The sequence below is a fragment of the Plecotus auritus genome (assembly GCF_963455305.1).
Source record: "Plecotus auritus genome assembly, chromosome: 6".
Classification (NCBI taxonomy): Eukaryota; Metazoa; Chordata; class Mammalia; order Chiroptera; family Vespertilionidae; genus Plecotus; species Plecotus auritus.
Genome location: NC_137773.1, coordinates 13626571 through 13638126, shown reverse-complemented (window position 1 = coordinate 13638126; position 11556 = coordinate 13626571). Strand labels below are relative to the sequence as shown.

At 41.1% G+C, this 11556-nt stretch overlaps 1 pseudogene across 1 annotated transcript; it reads right to left on the bottom strand.

Annotated features, from left to right (window-relative positions):
- Positions 1–3703: 3703 nt before the first annotated feature.
- Positions 3704–4429, bottom strand: LOC308251060 (V-type proton ATPase 16 kDa proteolipid subunit c-like; annotated as a pseudogene). Its single transcript has one exon. The product of its transcript is annotated as a V-type proton ATPase 16 kDa proteolipid subunit c-like (transcript).
- Positions 4430–11556: the final 7127 nt, after the last annotated feature.

Here is an 11556-nt window from a genome sequence, read left to right as displayed (position 1 = left end):
AGCCTGTGTGCTTATCTACAGCAGAAAGATTGCTCTACTGATAACCGCTGACCAGATTATGTCCATAATTAGAATTACAACAGGAGGCTGCCAATCTTGAATCTACCCATAGTAATGGAAAACTACTCTGGCCTCTGGTAGATTTACTTGGTAAAAGTCATCATTTGGTAAAAGCTACATTATAACTATTGTAACTTTACCAGCTTATTAAGCTCAACAATTCAGTGACATCATTTGTTTATTAATGATGTAAGAAACTACTACCCACATTTCTTATTTACTACTAGAGGCCCGGTGCACGGGATTCGTGCACTGGTGGGGGACGTGGCCTGCGGGGATCGGCCCGCTGTGGGAGCACACTGACCACCAGGGGGCAGCTCCTGCATTGAATGTCTGCCCCCGATGGTCAGTGCGCGTCATAGCGGCTAGTCGACTGGTCATTCTGGTCATTCCGCTGTTCGGTCACTGGGCTTTTATTATATAGGATGATGGCCCCTCTAGAAAATAAATGTTTAAACTATGTAGGAGTATCAATCGATGGATGACATTTTTCCTTCATTTTTTTGAGTGGCAAAATTATTTCTATTTTGTTTGAGCATACATTCTAGCTAGACTCATGTGAAAAAACTGTAATTGTGCTTCCTGGTTTCCTTTTTAAACCAATCAAATATTTATCTGCCAGATCAATTATTCAGAGGATAAGCTCAGAAAGTTCAAATAATTTAAAAATAATTAGTTGTAAAGACTAACATTTTAAACTAATGGACAGAGCAAAGAAACCTAAATAATGCTGTATAGAACATTTCTTTCAAGCAATCATATCTATAAGCTCATATTTACTTAATTCAATTTATTTGCTTCCATCAGAACAGAAACAAATAAGACATGATTTCCTGCAAGTTCTGTTAAAAGTTTCCTGTTAATTTATTTTACTTTTGTTTCTTCTTTTTTAATCAATGCAATTCTCAAATGACTTGAAAGAAATTTTGGAATGCAACATCAATAATTGCAATACTGCATTACATACTTATTCATTTTTGCATGATATGTCCACAGTATGTCCTTTAGTGTATTTGTGTGTGTGTGTGTGTCTATATATGTATGTGTGTGTACTCCAGTTTTATTTAATTTTTTACAGTTTTATTGGGGTATGATTTATGTACAAAAACACTGCACATGTTTAATGTATACAATTTGATGAGTTTGGATATATGCATACATTGGTCATACCATCACTACACTCAAGATTGCAACATTTTATCACTTCCAAAAGTTTCCTAGTGTCCCTTTCTTCCACCCTACTTGTGGGTTTATTCTGTCTATAAAATTTCATTTATCCTCATCATTTTATGAGTAATATTTTATTGCTTGCCTCATGTATTAGACATTTCAGAGCACTTGAAATCTAGGCTCTGAATCTATCCTGTCAGAATCACAATGGACTCCACATGGGCAGGTACCATTATTCTCAATTTCTAAATAAGAAAAGAGAGGGCAGCCGTGGTCAAGTGATTCTGAAGTTCTCATCGCTAGTCAGTTGCCATGAGAGAAACAGAAATGAACTTCTTGTTTCTCAGAGTTCAGTTAATTTTATGGCATTCCACCTCATGACATTATAATTAATACCAAACCTAGAAAAAACTCACATAAAAAGAAAATGCACAAAATATGATAATATGGTTCAGACAAAAGCTAAGAGCTTTAAGCAGTATGCTACAGCTCTTTCTTGTAGATATATATGGAGAGGGGGTATTGTTTTTCAAGATCAAACTAAAAATCTAGTCTGACAATTGGTTTTACATAAATAGGAAGAAAATCTTTGCTGTTATATCTCTATTTTAGTGAAAATGACATGAAACTTGCTGGAAAGTCAAAGGCTTCAGAGAATTCCCTTTATACAGGGACTAGAGGCCCGATGCACGAAATTCATGCAAGAGTAGGCCTTCCTTCCCCCAGCTGCCAGCACTGGCTTCTCTCTGGCACCCAGGACCCGGGCTTCCCTCACAGCCCAGGCTTCATCCAGAAGGTTGTCCAGAAAGACAGCAGGTCTAATTAACATATTACACTTTTATTATTATAGATTTCTCTTAGCTCCCAAATACCGCAAAATTGTTCAAAGTCCCTTTGAAGAAGGAAAAGGGAACACATTATTTCCCCATTTCTTTACATTTACTCCTTTGGAATTTTTCTTCAAAGCTAAAGTCATACTGTGATAGTTTTTCAGTAGGATGAGTAGTACTGTGATTGACTGGTGATGCCTGCCATGGGTGCAGAATGTGGAAATTATGGTATCTGTCAGGTGTTTGACATTTGTTATCCAAATAACTCTCTCATTTTATAAATGGTAAAACAGAAGCCCTTTGAAAGGAAGACATTTATTGCTCGAGATCATAAAATTGATCAAATTACAGGTAAATTATATTAACTTCTACTCAGTGTAGAAAAAGATGTCTGTCTTGAAAAGTCTCGCTCGTATATTATATACACCTTCTGGTGAATTTGCAAATAACATGAGGATTCTTTAAAAATGCAAAATTAAAGAATGAATAAAAATAGTCTCCCTAAGTTGTCCTAATCACGGAATTATTTTCTCTATTCAGAATTCCACATCCTGAGCTAAGTCCACCTGACTCTGAGATCTCACATTTATTTTTAAATCCATAAACTAGCATGCCCAGTCACGAGGCCTCATTTTCTCTAAATTAAATAACAATCAAGATTCTGTCACTTTCCTAATGAAGACTCGTGCACAGCACCAGGCCTTCTGAAGTGTATTCAGGTGAGGATGTATAATTTAAACAACTAAGGGACTCATTTAAAGAAAAAGTATACTAAAAGTGCTTTTGAGATTCAACACGTGGTTAATCAGGGAAAAGCTGGCGGAACTCAAGGTTATCGCTTCTAGGTGAGATCTGCTACTGACTTATTTAACAACTAGAGACCTGGTGCATGAAATTCGTGCATGGGGCGGGGGGTCCCTCAGCCCAGCCTGCACCCTCTCCAATCTGGGATCCCTCTCACAATCCAGGACTGCTGGCTCCCAACTGCTCGCCTGCCCGCCTTCCTGATTGCCCCTAACCACTTCGGCTTGCCAGCCTGATCACCCCCTAACCACTCCCCTGCCAGCCTGTTTGCCCCTAACTGCCCTTCCCTGCAGGCCTGGATACCCCTAACTGCCCTCCCCTGCAGGCCTGGTACCCCCCAACTGCCCTCCCCTGCAGGCCTGGTATCCCCCAACCGCTCTCCCCTGCAGGCCTGGGTCCCCCCCAACTGCCCTTCCCTGCAGGCCCAGTCACCCCCAACTTCCCTCCTCTGCTGGCCTGGTCACCCCTAACTGCCCTCCCCTGCTGGCCTGATCGCCCACAAATGCCCTCCCTTGCAGGCCTGGTCCCTCCAAACTGCCCTCCCCTGCTGGCCATCTTTTTTTTTTTTTTTTTTTTTTTCCAGTCACATCCGAGAATTTTACTGGACACGGCTCTGGGCCTGGCAGGCCCAGCTCATGGCCCCGCAGCTAGGGCTGGAGGACAGTGGTTCCATACAAAACAATCTCAGGGCACACAGTAACCCCACAAAGCGACACTCTAAAGATTATTATAGTTGGGAGACTGCAGAGCTGCTCCACAGACATGCGAACAGATCAAATCTCTATAAATAAACATCCAGTGAAAATGACAACTCGAATTCATCCCTATGCACAGAGCACTCTAGGGCAGGTAAATGGGTGGGGGTGGCTAGAAGCCACCATCCTCACTGGTCGGGGGACCTGGATGGGTGATGATGAGTGGGCCCAGATGTCCACGGCACAGGGTGGGTGGGGGCAACAGACGATGGGCACTAGGACACTGCGCATTTACAAGACCAACTACTTGGTGGTAGAGGGGGCAGCTGCCCCGTGCATGTGTATCAGGCTGTTCATTCTGGAATGAGGAGGGGGTGGTCTTTACATCATATCCTGTGGCTGGTGGGCTTAGAGGAGCTACTTTGTGGAGAGGATGAGGGCGACGATGAGACCATAGAGACCCAGCACCTCAGCGAAAATGAGGATCAAGATCATGCCCATGAATAGTCGGGGCTGCTGGGTGTCACCCACAATGCCAATGGCAAAGCCAGCTGCCAGCCCACTGAGGCCCACACTCAAGCCAGCACCCAGTTGGAGAAAACTCCTGTAGAGACTGATGCCTTCACTCAGGGAGTTGGCAATAAGGACTGCCACCACCAGGCCATAGATGGCAATGATGCCAGCCATGACCACTGGGATGATGGACTTCATGATCAGCTCTGGTCACATGACAGACATGGTTGCGATGCCGGTGCCACTCTTGGCGGTACCATAGGCAGCACCCAAGGCGCTGAAGATCATGGCGGCCGAGGCGCCTATGACCGTGAAAAAGGAGGCATACTCGGGGCCGCTGCTCTTGACCTCGGACATGTCTGCGGCTGGGGAGGGGGCGAGCTCAGCAGGCCACGGCGGGGGCGAGAACCAGCTGGGCGAGGCGAGCAGGTAGCTGGCAGCGAGCGCGAGGCGAGCGATCAGACGCAGCAGTGAATGCTACCAGGCAGTCAGCCGCTGCGCTCTAAATACCAGCACCGCAAAACAAAATGCCCTGCTGGCCATCTTGTGGTGGCCATCTTGTGACCACATGGGGGCAGGATCTTTGACCATATGGGGGCAGCCATCTTGTGTGTTGCAATGATGGTCAATCTGCACATTACTCTTTTATTAGATAGGATAGAGGTCTGGTGCATGGGTGGGGGCCAGCTGGTTTGCCCTGAAGGGTGTCCCGGATCAGGGTGGGGGTTCCCTTGGGGCGTGGGGCAGCCTGGGCAAGGGGCCTGTGGTGGTTTGGAGGCCAGCCATGCCCCCCGGCGACCCAAGCAGAGGCCCTGGTATCTGGGATTTATTTATCTCCTACAATTGAAACTTTGTTGCCTGGAGCGGAGCCAAGGCTCCTGCTCGCTCAGTGGCAGCAACCATTTCTGTTGGGATTTATTTATCTTCTATAATTGAAACTTTGTAGCCTTAAGCGCTAGGGTGTGCAGGAAAGCTTGGCTTCCTCCATCGCCAGGGGCAACCCTAGCCTCCTGTTCTCTCCAGCTCCATGCTGCTGCCATTTTTGTTGGAATTTATCTTCTATCATTGAAACTTTGTGGCATTGAGTGGAGGCCTGGGCTGGCAAGGGCAGGCGGAAAGCTTGGCTTCCTCCATTGCCGGGGAAACCCAAGCCTCCCTCCTGCTCTCTGTGGCTGCAGCCATCTTGGTTGGGTTTATTTGCATATTTGCTCCTGATTGGCCAGTTGGCATGGCTGGTGGGCGTGGCTTGTGGGTGTAGCAGAGGTACGGTCAATTTGCATATTACTATTTTATTAGATAGGATGATTGTACAAATTTCCAATGAAGGTGGATGGTTAGGAACAAGGATGGCTCTTTTGGCACTCTGTGGACCACATGGTCCAGAAGGCTTTTCCTCTCAGGATTCAGAGCTGATCTTATACATAAGTCTCTAAATATCAATCTCTGCTTGCATCACTTACATGCCGAGGTGCCTCCTATTTGTCCTTTAGCTCTTAACTGAATTATGACATCAGTCAAAAAGTTTTCCTCCTTCTCAAACTGATCTTGTGTCTTTCCTAAACATTTGCTTAGTGTTCTTTATTCCTTGGGTGACAGCACATATCAGTGTACAGCAGTCCCCCCTTAACCAAGGGGTATATGTTCTAACACCCCCAGTGGATGCCTAAAACATGGGGTAGTTCTGAACCCTATCTATACTATGTTTTTTCCTATACAAAAATACCTATGGTAAAGTTTAATGTATAAGTTAGGCACAGTAAGACATGAACAACAATAACAAATAATAAAGTAGAATAAATATAACAATATACTGTAATAAAAGTTAGGTGAATGTGATCTCTCTCTCACAATATCTTACTGTATTGTACTCACCCTTTTTCTTGTGATGTGAGATGACATACTGTCGACTTGGTCGTAGGCATTGTGACATAGCATTCGGCTATGAAAAGGGTGATTTGAACACATGCACTACGATATCACAACAGCTGATGTGCTGACCAAGATGGCCACTAAATGACGAACAGCAGGGAGTGTCTATAGGAGGGGACACTGGACAAAGAGATGATTCATGTCCCTGGCAGGACAAATGGGCCTCAGGAGATTTCATCATACTACTCATAATGGTGTGTTATTTAAAACTTATAAATTGTTTATTTCTGGAAGTTTTCATTTAATACTTTCAGACCAAATTTGACTGCAGGTAACTGAAACAAATCAGAGGGAATTACTGTATTACCTTATCAGTTTACCACAGTACAAGCTCTGTGAGGTCAGAGAGCATCTTTCATCTCTATTGAGAATTCTTCTATGCCTACTGTGGTGTCTACTGTATAAAAAATGATTACTAAATGAATATAAGTAAAAGACCAAGTGAATGAATTAAATACCCATTATATTTTTAATGAGGTGTTGGGAATGTAAATGTCCTAGGTTCATCTTGCCATTGGTTCTAGGTCTGGCATTAATTCTCATAAGTCTGATCTGGATATGGGTGTTGGGAGGACATTACTCCTAAGCAATCATAAAAATAATAAAAAATACTATGAAGGAGATAAATCCTTTCCACACTTACTTTCAAGATCTAAAGAATCACCAAAGTGAAAAAAAATGAGACAAAACCTAGCCTCTTCCTCTGATGACCATCAGATCAAAGGGATCTGTATTGATTTCAAATGAGAACATTCACAGTTGGAGAAAGTAAAATGATAACTGTCAGTATATAAATTTCATTAACTTGAACATTTTGAAGTCGATAAAAACAAGTAAAACTGGCTTTGCTTCATTTCAGAGTAATTACTGTACTCAAAACTTAGAGAGTCAATAAATGCATTTCAATGTACATGATACAACTAGAGGCCCAGTGCACAAAAATTCGTGCACTGGGGGAGGGTCCCTCAGCCTGGCCTGCACCCTCTCGCAGTCAGGGACCCCTCAGGGGATGTCCACCTGCTGGCTTAGGCCCGCTCCCCAGGGGATAGTGCCTGAGTGGTCCTAAGCTGGCACTCAGACATCCCTCTGGCAGCCCAGGAGCCCTCAGGGGATGTCCAACTTCAGCTTAGGCTCGCTCCCTGGGGGAGCGGGCCTTAGCCGCAGTCGGACATCCTTAGCGCTGCTGAGGAGGCGGGTGAGGCTCCTGCCACCACCGCTGCGCTCATAGCCGTCAGTCTGGCTTGTGGCTGAGCGGAGCTTCCACCGTGGGAGTGCACTGACTAACCACCAGGGGGCAGCTCTTGCATTGAACGTCTGCTCCCTGGTGGTCAGTGCGCATCATAGCGACCAGTCGTTCTCGGTCATTCCGCCGTTAGGGTCAATTTGCATATTACCCTTTTATTATATAGGTTAATGACGCACTATGGTCCATTTTCAAACAAAATGTAATTACTGTCTGAATATGATTCAAATCACCAAGGAACTTTCAGAAATGCTAAGTTACTTGCAATTTGAACATGCTAAAAATGCCATGCCATTTACCATGCAGAACAGATGAATGATGGGCCAAACTTAGAAAATGCAATTTACTCTAAGTGATGTTACTAAAGTGATTAACAGATGGTAGCTCATTGAGGTTACACAAGGCCTGCTTATTAAAAAAAAAAAAAATCTCACTTTAGATATTTCCAGGGATTTTTAATTAAGATCCTTTTAAATAGTACAAACCTCTGTTTGTACAATATTCACTCAATCCAATCCAAAATCCTTTTTTATTTTTTTCACAAGATGCATAAATCTCTTCTCTGGTCATTTAAGCAATTTGAGTGCTTTAGAGTCTCTCTTTGGGTATAAGTTTTTTGTTTGTTTGTTGCTTGTTCATTTAGTTAACATATTCTAATTGAGAGTCTACTAAAGAGCAGGTCCTGTGCTAGGACCGAGTTAAGAGAGTTTAAAGACTCTATTCCTACTCTGAAGGATTCATGTTCCAGCGCAAGAAAATAGACCATTGGTGACTAAAGGGTGAAAATATTAGTGTTTTTTTTTTTTTTAATCTCAGTGACCATAGGAAATGTATACTGGTATAGCCATTATAGAAAACAGTACTGTGGTTTTTCAAAACATTAATAATTGAACTAACATGTGATTCAGCAACCCTAGGATGCATATATTGTTAGTACCAGGTCGGTTCCTGGGATGTTTAACCCATGACATCAAAGAAACTTTGGGGCAGAAAATGAGAAATATTTATTGGAAATGAGAAGAGTTGTTATAAGGTTACATCTTCAGAAATCTAGGTGGCACAGCAATTAACAAAATTTAAGGGAAGTGAGAGGTTGTAGGTAGGAAAAAGAGAGCATCTGATACATCTTCCGTAAGATAAAAAATGTCCTCAAGTTCTAGCTCTATAAGAATCCTTATAATGACTGGTTGAATTCTATAAAATTATTTTTCTGCATCTACTGAGATAACTATGATTTTCTAATTTTTGTTGTTAATTTTAGGAATTTTGGGTTTATATTTGCAAGTACCATTGGAATATAATTGCATTCTTCATACTATTCCTGCCTTGTTTTGGCATCAATTATATGCTTCCTTCATAAGATAATTTGGGCATATTTCCAATTTTGATATTCTTTCTAATATTTTCTTTGAGATACAAATTATCTTTTGAAGCTTGGAAGACTTTTCTGTAAACCTATCTTTATCTGGCATTAATATCATGGGTTGATTTTCAGCTATGGGTTCATATTGTTTACTGGTTATAAGCTTATTCAGATTTTTTTCTTCTTTAGTGAGTTTTGGTATTTGTTGTCTATTCAAATTTTTAAATGTATTATATGTAAAAAATTATGTATCATTTTATGTCTTTTCTTTCCATGGTTTTTAACAATCTAAAGAAATTATTCATTTTTAATTTTTCTAATGCTTTTACATATTGCTATTTGTTTTTATTGTTCTAAAGTTTCACTATTTTGTGTCTTTGTGTGAATCTATTTTTATTAATTCATTTTTGTTCCTCATAAATTTTGAATATTTATAACTATCATCTCCTTGAATATGGCTTTAGCTTATTATCTCTGTTCTATCTTTTTAGAAATTCTATTAGACATATATTACAATATTTCATTTGTGTTTGCCAAAGTATTTATTATATTTTGCTCATTATTTTCTTTATTTTGGCTCCTTTATTCACAAATATCTTCAATGCCATTGATTCTGGATAAATCTTATTTTTTAAGGGTATGCAGTTATTTGACCATTTATACATACAGGGTCAGCAAAAGTAGGTTTTCATTTGTGACAACATGAAACACAGAGTTTATTCTTGTATCATTATTTATTAATCATTGTATTATTTTCCATACAAACAAGTATAAACCTACTTTGCCCACTCTATATTAAATATATGTTTCAGCTAAGTGTTTGTTAGGTACAATGTATGTAATGGTAAACAAAACTGATACATGTTCTGCAGTCATGGAAATTGAAGATCTCTAATTCTTGTTTGCTAGATCTTTGCACACAACCATGCTGATTTCCATAAGATACTTTCTAGATATAGGTTTCTTGACTGAAAAAAGTGAAACATGCTAACATTTAGATCCTATTGCCAAATTTTCATGCTGAGAGTTTGTGCTAATTTATTTACATTCTACAATTTAAAGGACAAGAACCGTCTTCCACAGTAATGTGTATTTTGTGTGGTCACATACATTGCATACACATGCACATAGTCAGTAAAAGTTTGTTTTGTTGTTCTGTTTTTTTGATTGTTTGTTTCTTTTACATATTGTCAAGCATTTTCTGAATTTTTTTTTTAGAATAAGGAAAAATCGTATTAAATCAATCATGGTAGCTATTTGCTAGTAGTTTATATGAATTTATTGAGTAAAATGTGGCATATGATTTCTTGGGGATTCCATTAATCCATGCTATTTCTTAAATTCTTCACTACAGAGGTAATTCATAGTTAATTAGCATCTACAACTTTGTAAATCTAGGAGCTATTTCACTGATTTACTGGTTTGAGAAAAATCAGATGACTATCCAGGGTATTTCATTTAAAAAATATTGCCTATGCATTATTTCAATTTAAAATTATTTCATATTAAAATTTTGATGTTTTTCAGTTAGTAAATACAATCTCACTTTAAAATGTTAAGTGACAGTCCTTAAAAATCTGCCTGAACAGCTAGATAAAAAATGTTATGTAATGGGATTATGAGTTACAAGGGCTGAGAAAATTTCTTAATGATCAGACTACACTTCTCTCACAACGCATTTCTAATATTTGGATTAAAGTCTTTTTTTTAAAAAAATATATATTTTATTGATATTTTACAGAGAGGAAGGGAGAGGGATAGAGAGCTAGAAACATCGTTGAGAGAGAGACATCGATCAGCTGCCTCCTACACACCTCCCACTGGGGATGTGCCCGCAACCAAGGTACATGCCCTTGACCGGAATTGAACCCAGGACCCTTCAGTCCGCAGGCCGACGCTCTATCCACTGAGCCAAACCGGTTTCGGCAAAGTCCTTTTTTTTTTTTTTTTCCTAACCTGGCTGGTGTGGCTCAGTGGAGCATTGACCTATGAATCAGGAGGTCATGGTTCCATTCCCTGTAAGGGTACATGCATGGGTTGCACTGCATCCCCAGTAGGAGGTGTGCAGGAGGCAGCTTCAGTTATTCTCTCTCATCATTGATGTTTCTCTCTCTCCCTCTCCCTCCCTCTCTGAAATCAAGAAAAATATATTTAAAATACCTTTTTAGTGGTTTTATAAAAGATAAATATCAGGCTAAGCCCATACATTTCGAATTAGTGGATTCCTAGTGCGTGAACCAGCGTAAGCCCAGATCCCCTGCAAGGCTGATAAAGTGACACGGGAAGGAAGTGGCATTAGCTTGTTTTGGTCTACTTAAACTGTACCCTAGACATCCCATCGGTAATTTTATCTAAGCCCGGCTAAACAATAAATCCAACGTCAGGAAATCTTGTGAATGACTGTGGACAGAAAGGAGTTTTTCCTAAAAGGAATGAGACGTTTCATTGTTAAGTATCTTGAGAAGAGGTCAGGCTTGTGGCAGAAAAGTGACAATCGGGGAGGCAGATCTCAGACCGCAGTGAGAGAAAACTGTCTCCTCTCTCTGAGTGAGAGGTGAGTTATACTCAGAGTGCTGCCTAGGGGGGGAGTGGGGTCGAGCGTCCTCTGGGTGTGTGGACACAGCCCGGGGTAACAGAGAAGAGCCCAGCCAGGCAGGGCTTGGGGAGAAGCTGTGACGTGGTCTATGTGGTACACTTCCCTCCCGTTATCTCAAGCTTTCAGTCAATTCTCCTGAGAAGGGAAAATCTTGTTTTTTCAGCAATAGGATGAATGGATGGAAAGTAAGATCCTTCTTTTTTCCGATGGAGTTGAAAGTGGAAAGAGCTCTGGAGGGGCAGAGCGGGGTGGTCACTAAAGGCTGCAGATGCCTGCATTCCTGAGGGTCCTCACAGCAGCCAGACAGGGATAGGATCACGAGGTCATAGTGAGTGACCTGCTTCGGGAGCCAA